This window comes from Lepisosteus oculatus, chromosome 24 (assembly GCF_040954835.1).
Source record: "Lepisosteus oculatus isolate fLepOcu1 chromosome 24, fLepOcu1.hap2, whole genome shotgun sequence".
Classification (NCBI taxonomy): domain Eukaryota; kingdom Metazoa; phylum Chordata; class Actinopteri; order Semionotiformes; family Lepisosteidae; genus Lepisosteus; species Lepisosteus oculatus.
In genome coordinates, this window is record NC_090719.1 from 12,717,993 (window position 1) to 12,726,233 (window position 8,241).

General features: G+C 39.3%; 1 long non-coding RNA gene across 1 annotated transcript; it reads left to right on the plus strand.

Annotated features, from left to right (window-relative positions):
* The first annotated feature begins 787 nt into the window (after window positions 1-787).
* Window positions 788-5,670, plus strand: LOC107079873 (uncharacterized). Its single transcript, XR_011183511.1, has 3 exons — window positions 788-879; window positions 1,706-1,765; window positions 4,069-5,670. It is a non-coding gene; the product is annotated as an uncharacterized lncRNA (long non-coding RNA).
* The last annotated feature ends 2,571 nt before the right edge of the window (window positions 5,671-8,241 follow it).

Below are 8,241 nucleotides of genomic sequence, written 5' to 3' on the forward strand. Positions count from 1 at the left end.
GAGTTATGCAAAATTGCTCGGACTGAGCTCAGAAAGCCAAATGCCCACTGTATACTGTAATATACTGACTGATACCAACCATATGGCTGTTATAATCTACCTATTGGAAAATAGTTACTAGCTTCGGAAGTCAAAGTGCCCATAATGGTATTATATTTGTTTTGCACATTGCCTGTTGTTGTTTTTTGCACATTGCCTGTTGTTGTTTTTTTTTCACATTGCCTGTTGTTGTTTTTTTGTTGTTTTTTTAAGTGCAAAACTGTGCCAATAAGTATAAAAGGGCTTTTGTTAAAAAACAGATGGTAAGAGAAAATCGAAACTGATTCATGCAGTACAGGGTCGCATGGGGGAGCTGGAGTCTATCCTGGAAAACAAGAGCACAAGGCAGGGTACACTCTGGATGGGACGTCAGTCCCTCTGAGATCACATACAGACACAAACACACACAAGATTAAATTTCCACATAGGCCAATGAACCTACTAGCATGTGTGAGGACTGTGGGATAAAAACTGGAGCTTTATCTAACAAACACTCAGGGCAAGCTGAATTATGTACTCGGGTCTGTGATGGACTTTTTTTTTTGACACATTACGGACAAACGTCAAATCTGGACAAACGTCCGATCTGCTCTGTGCGTTCTGACAATTGGAAGTTCTGGAGCTGGTATTAATATAAAAGCAAAAGCTGGATGAAAAATGTCCACAATTAAGTAGAAAACATTATAAGGAAGAAAGGGCTTACCACAGAACAAGCAACAGAATAAAAAATGTACTAAAAATAGACCAGCGTTATCACAATTTTTTTTATTTTCTGCACTTTGTTGTTAAAGGATATTCAGAAGCAAGTGGAACTGATAGCTACAAAGCTCAACTCCTCCTGTAAGTCTGCACCCTGTGTTATGCTGTTTAATTTTCTCTTCTTTCCCTGTGAAAACATTTCACACAGGCTTACTGCAGTATGTTAATATGTTATTTATTACAACATGCATAGCATAATCACAGGAAAACAAATGATGAAACGTAACAGAAAATACCAAATCCTTCAGATTAATGTTTTTTTCTGATTAGATAAGGATCATGCACATTGTTGCATTGTTTATTGAAAAAGAGTGCAATTGAAAGTTCATACTGATAAGTTTGTTATTTCAGGTGTTAGTACGATTTCTAGTATAGAAGCCAGCACTAACTCGTTAGCTCTCAGTTTGTTTGTTTGTTAAATCTTTTTGTGTCTAAGGTTGTGTTTCTTCTTTTAAAAAGTAAGAAGTTTTTTCCTACATCAGCCAGCAGTGAAGCTTTGTGTAGATGAAGCATTCACAGCATCAGAATGATAAAACACTGAGATTAGAGCCTCACTGATGGGGCTTGTGAGCATAATATTCAATCAGATTAGCAAAAGTGCTTTTGTTACAATTCGGAAATTATAAAGGGTATCTCGACAATAAAAACAATACTGGACCGAGGTGTAACTAAAACCTAATGGCTGAAAATGTTTACACTTTTAAGCTTTGACACTGGCTATTAAAATTATATTTTTGCATTTTGTGAGAATGAAATTGCCTAAACACATTAGTAACCGATTTCTTTTAAATAACAGAAAAAAAAAAATCTCATTCTTGAGATTCCAATACTGTCCGGCACAGAGCTCTGAAACTCAGGAGCAGACACTTGTAAAAAACTGCCTTCATTTTAAAATTCTTTTCAGCAGCTGGTGGTCCTGTGTATGGTATTCAAAACCGGTACATTGCACATTTTACAGCTTCGTCTGGTAAGTAAAAAGCCACTTTCTTCGGTAGTTCAGTAACAGTGTTAACAAAGTTTTCTCTCTTCTCATTGTCTTCGATTACACAGTTGGCAGGATCACTTTTAAAAGAACAATGCGGGTGAAGAAAAGATCAAATTACAAGTTTTAAAAAGCAGCTTTGTGATATGTAATACTGATTTACTGTTTACATGTACAAGAGGCAATTGCACATGAAACCCCTCTTCATTCTTTTATGGTGTGCTCAGTGTGGCTGCAGCCCTCATCAGGAATAATAGATGCAGCTGAAATAATTAAAGTAATCTAATTGTGAAGTGTTTAAAAACGAACACTTGTAATAATTCACTACGATAAAATATCATACATTGATCCAACATTTCCCAATACAACCATACTTTGTGTTTTGCACTGCTTGAAATAGGGTTTACTGCAGTAAACTGACCATGCTTATAGGTAATGACCATGATTATAGTCTATGACTATGACTATACTAAGAATTACAATTGTGAAGACATATTAAAAAGACTGTGAGACTGTCAGCATAGTCATGGCTGTTTATTATGGTAAGTCATGGTAATGTACCATAGTTATAGTTATAGTTAATAATACTGTGCAAAGTTAGCAGGACCAAAAGGTCTTTTTATTGATTGGCTCAAACGATTCATACCATTAGTGCTCTCCTTGAGTATCATATGAATTAGAACAGGAAACAGGAACATTAAAACAAGAGGAAATACGCGAACACACACTATCGTTTCAATTTTATGTCGGAGGTTATTATGCCATTTGCCTTATCGCCCTGCAATCACTGAAGCTCAGTGTGAGCCTGGTCAGTACCTGGACGGGAGACCTCATGGGAAAGCTAAGGTTGCTGCTGGAAGAGGTGTTAGTGGGGCCAGCAGGGAGTGCTCATCCTGCAGCCTGTGTGGGTCCTATTGCCCCTGTATAGCGACGGGGACACTATACTGTAAAAAGGTGTTGTCCTTTGGATGATATGTAAAACTGAGATCCTGACCCTCTGTGGTCATTCAAAACCCCAGGGCATTTCTCGAAAAGCTTGGGGGTGTTACTCCAGTGTCCTAATTAGATTTCCCCCTGGACTTTACCAGTCATGGCCTCCTAATAATACCAATCTGTGAACTGGCTTCATCTCTTTTTTTCCTCACCACTGAGATCTGGTGTGTGATTACCTGTAAAGTGCTCTGAGTGGATTGTCCAAAATAGCCCTGTATAAGTAAGGAATTATTAATTATTATTATTAATTGCCAGACATACTGCTTTGCCAGGTCTGTAAGTAACTTAACGTATGCTTGAATGTTTCTGTTCTTATTCTGAACTATTTACCAAAAGGAGGAAGAGGTCTTCCTAACAGTGATTAATCAGTACCAAAGTATTCTGTCAATGTTTAAGTGTAACAGGTGCTCTGTACTTGTCTGAAGGGTTAGCTCACAAAGTTTATTTAATCTGGGAGTGATATCAGTATAATGTTCAACGAAATTAACTGTTATTGCATCAAACAAACCTGTTGAAGCTGGCTGCATGAACAGAACCGCAGAACAGAAGAAGCACTTGGTCACTCCAACCAGCTGTCAAACACAGTACCTTGACCAAAGGATTTACTAAGAACTTAGTGCTTTCACCATCATGATCATGCTAGGGATTGAGGTTTTTAGCAAGTGTAAGATACAGTGGCCAGTAAAAGTTCTTCCAACCCCTTGCATCTCCTGGCCGATTATGTGCTCTTGCTCTTGCGTGTTTTTGGTACTACCAACACATGAGGTGTTCAGGGATACCTTTTTGGTGTAGCGTTGCTGTTTCAGTTTACTTCAGGCCATGCTGACTTCTCATTGGTGCCTAAAGAGGAACAGCAAGGCTATTTTTTTATAGTTTGGGCATTTCAAACCACAATGAAAATAAAATGCACACGGTAACAAGTTCAACCTCCAATTAACGTCACAGAATAGACTAAATTTCCAGGTATGTGCCCCTCCATATTCTGAGATTCAGAACCAGGCAACAAAACGTCCGGTGAGGTGAAGCGGCCTTATGACACTGTAACCAAGCAGGCTTGTGAATCCATCTCTTTTAATCCAACAGAAATATCGCCGTAGACTTTGAGACGGTTCAGCCATCAAATACAACGTTCTTGTTTACTCTGCATGCAAATCACATTAGAACATTCCTGCGGTGAAATGTCTGCTGCACAACTTGCATTTATTCACTTGTACATCAGATTACATTTATCTAGGGAGCTACATGAATGCCAACTCGCTAAGGTGCTGGACTAAGATTATCCTGTTTTGTTTCAGCCATGGGGTACACTGGGGGAGTCCTAACCTTTGAGCAATCAGTTGGCTTGGCCTTCAGCACAAAGCTTATGGCTGATGGGAACAACCGTCCAGACAAGACGAACCTGACAGTCCCTCAAGATGGTATTTACTTTGTATACAGCCAGGTCACGATCAAAAACAGCTCCAGCTCTGTCCAGGTGTGCATCAGAAAGGACAGCAAGAGCTACAGAGATACCGTGACGCTCATGAAAGCCAGATCCGGCTCGGACAGAGGGGATTCCATTTTCCAGGCAGGGATCTTTGAGCTCCTTGCTGAGGACAAGCTTTATGTGGAGCTCCAAGGCTACAAGTTGGACACAGTGTCAGTGTCCAAAGAAGAAGCTGAAACTTTCTTTGGAGTGTTTCAACTGCAAGGCGCAGATGAAGAATAATGTGGCACCTCAGCTACCCCATGAAATTTCCAAGGCCACAAGACTCCTTTCAGCCCTCAGAGTCAGAACTGACTCATCTCTGCTACCACAAACAGTTCTCAGTTCCTTTCTCGTTTGTTTTTGTGTTTCACTTTTTAAAAGTAAGAAATTCTTATCGTTGGACGTACTTTGAATTTCCTTCGCCTGTTTTCCCTTTGAATTTCGGATGTATTCCCCTTGCACTTTGAATATTTGGCAGAATTTTGTGAAGAAAAACATCATGTTTTTCCACATATTGTTTCTTTCTAGCTGCTATTTAATTGGAAATGCAGACATCGATGTACCTCATTCAAATTTGTATGTAAAACTGTATGTTGAATAACCACATAACTCTTAGTTTAATTTGTTGTTTAACCAGTGTGGAAAATCATTCGAATTTAAAACTCTTTAAGGTCTGGGCCGTCTTTGACTGCAGAGTGTTATAAAATGGTGGCAAAGGTACTTAACACATTTGTGGGCACAAACTGTTTTGTGAAAAGTGAAAAAAATCTCTTAAAATAAACCTATGCAATTGTTCCCATTCAGCCAGCAATGTGCACGAGAAGAGCTACGTTTTTTTATTCTTTCATGAAGATGTGGCAGCATATCACCCTGCAATTTACAACTGATGACCCAATGAAGCTCAGCAGGTGTGAGCACGGTCAGTACCTGGATGGGAGACCACCTGGGAAAGCTAAGGCTGCTGCTGGAAGATGTGTTAGTGGGGCCCGAGGGGGCGCTCACCCTGCGGTCTGTGTGGGTCCTAATGCCCTAGTATAATGATGGGGACACTATACTGTAAAAAGGCACCGTCCTTCGGATAAGAAGTAAAACCATAAACTGACTCTCTGTGGTCACTAAAAATCTCAGGGCGTTTCTTGAAAAGAGTAGGGGTGTAACCCTGGCGTCCTGGCCAAAGTTCCCACTGGCCTTTACCAATCATTGCCTCCTAATAATCCCCATCTCTGAACTGGCTTCATCTCTGTTCTCCTCCTCACTGAGAGCTGGTGTGTGGAGAGAGTACTGGCTGCCATCGCATCCTCCAGGTGGGGACTACTCACTGGTGGTGGAGTGGAGTCCCTATTACCTGTAAAAGCACTTTCGATTGGAGTGTCCAGAAAAGCGCTATATAAGTGTAAGGAATTATTACTATTATTCTGAACAGTTATATAAAATGGAAAAAATCAAACACTGTTAACATTATTTTATGTACATACACACAGATGTAGGTACATAAGTGTTCTCTTTCTTCTTTTTTTCAGCATGGAATAAACCTATTACTTGTTCCTTTGCAGCCTACGCATGCTGACGCAGCTACCCACCTGATGTATGTTATTATTATAAGTAACAAGATTATACAAGAAACATAGAATTCATTTAGTAATCACAAACAAGTAGGAGTACTTACAAATGTCAGTGTCTTGGGAGTCATCGCAGTGACTGCATTTTTATATTTGATCTAGTCAGTCTTAATTTAATAATCATAGTTTACTCAATGGGTTTTGTTTAGCTTGGAGCACTCTGAGCATAATGGAAAAATGAAGGAGCCTGTTCTGTTATGGTAATCACCTCAGGTTCAATGTGATGAAAGACAATGTACAAGTTTAAAAAAAGACTAGCAAAGCTACTGGTAAGAGCCCCTGTGTCTTTCTTCAAAACCACCTTGCAAATCCTTCATTTAGCACCAGGTACTGATGTGATATGATTTCATGCAGCAAAGTGCAATATGCTTATACTTTCATTAGAATGTTTGTCTTACTGTATGTTTCATCAAAGGGACAGATTACTACGTTCATTAACGTGATTATTGAATACGTGGAAAGAATAAATGCAAATGAAGTTCTTTCAAGTAATGTGTGGCTCCTGATTCTCATGCCTGGGACAGTCCTGACAAAAGTGCTACAAAATTAATTTCCTGATCAAAATGCACAAAAACACCCATCTCACCTACATCCACTGTTGTTTTCATTGTTTAAATTTCACTGCACTGATTTCCAGGGGAATACAGTATTTCATGGGTGTTTTGTCAGATACTGTAAATAACAACGGAGCTTTTTTTAATTAAATTTTGGCTGGTTTTTCATAGAGTTTTTTTTTTTTACTTTTATAGACTTCCGGCTTCTTTTACAACACAGAACACCCCAGAAACATGGGTGTGAATCCATTGAAAGATAGCAATTCATTCATCGCAGAATAAGAGGAAGTAATATGATTTTTAATTCAGAGAAAGTATCTTTCAAAATGTAACCCTTTTGTATAGATTACACTGTACAGTATATGGACAAGCAAAGACATGACTCAGAAGTTAATACCCCAGACTCAGTTACAGGTGATATTATGCATCAGTAACTCGCAGTCAGCATCATCAATGACAACAGCTGGTCACTACTAGCCACATTCAATGTCAAACATAGCTTGGCAATTGTCCCATTGTTCTTAACAAGGAAGTCAAGCTAGGCAGGGAACTCCATGATCTTATAGTTAATCCAGTTCATGGACACCATCGAAACCATATCTGCATGGCTCTTGCTACACTTTTCCATCTGTTTCCTCCTCCTCAACCTCCACTTTCTCTCCAGTTTCACCAAACAGAGGAGTGGCAGTGAAACAGCTCTTTTTCTCTCAGTGCTTGCTCCTGGTCTGGCTGAATGAGGGGGCGTGCTTGTCTCTTCCAACATGTCTCAACACCAGTTTGCTTATGTTCTTAGCATTACTAATAGCAATACTACTGAAATACACACATTGAATTGTTTAACAGGGCTTACTCTAGGCTTCCTTAATTACATGATCCGCTTATAGTAACAACCGATTCCATTTTGTTATCTTGGATTATCAGTTATCTTTTGGCCCCTATTTGTTCTTAGACAACAGAGCGTTCATTGAGCAGATCATTTTTTAGTTAAGTCAGGTTTGAGACGTGGGGTCATATAATCTTATTGGTCCATTTGGGCAGGTCCAAAGTCATCTATACTGTATGCAGAAGAGGAGAGATATTAGAGCTGAATATGGGAGGTAATGCCAACTGAGAGTGGAAATAAGCAATGAGGTATAGAAATGTTCTTAACAAGCTGTTCTGTTTTTTAACCTTCCCATTGCACGCATTTTAAGTACTCAGTATATGTTTTATTAGTGTATTTCTTGATGTCACACTCTAATCTCGATAATCGGTGCAGGGCTTGACACATTTTTTTCAATTCAGTTTTCTTCCTTTACTTAAAGTTGAAAAAAATTAGCACGCCCTATCAAGTGTCAAAGCAGCACGCCCTCGGGATTTCTTCATGACAAATGTGAGGCTTCTTCAAATTACAGGTTCACATTGCAGAAAAGTATATTTAGCACGCTGCAACACGTCATGGAGCTCAGAAGGAGGTGACATGTAGGGCTCTTCACGGCATTGTTTTTGCTTTCCATTCTGTTGTTGTTTATTACAAACAAGTTCCTAGGGAAGTTTTCTAGGGAAATGATGTGCCAGAGCCAGTTTTTTCCAGAGTTTCTAGTGGGCAGAAGATACTCCAGAGTAACACATGAAATCTTGAAAGACTTCTCTGCTCTAAATGACTGTTTGTTATGGTCTATTACCACAGGTGCTGGGTTATGTTGTTATTTCATGATTTATTACTCGCTGTCAGAAAGGGACACAGAAAACAAAAGGAACGTCTTGAAAGTCCTGGGGCTGTTACACTCTTCAACAGATTTTACAGCATAAGCACTCATTCACCTGCAGTTCCCTACACTGGAAACT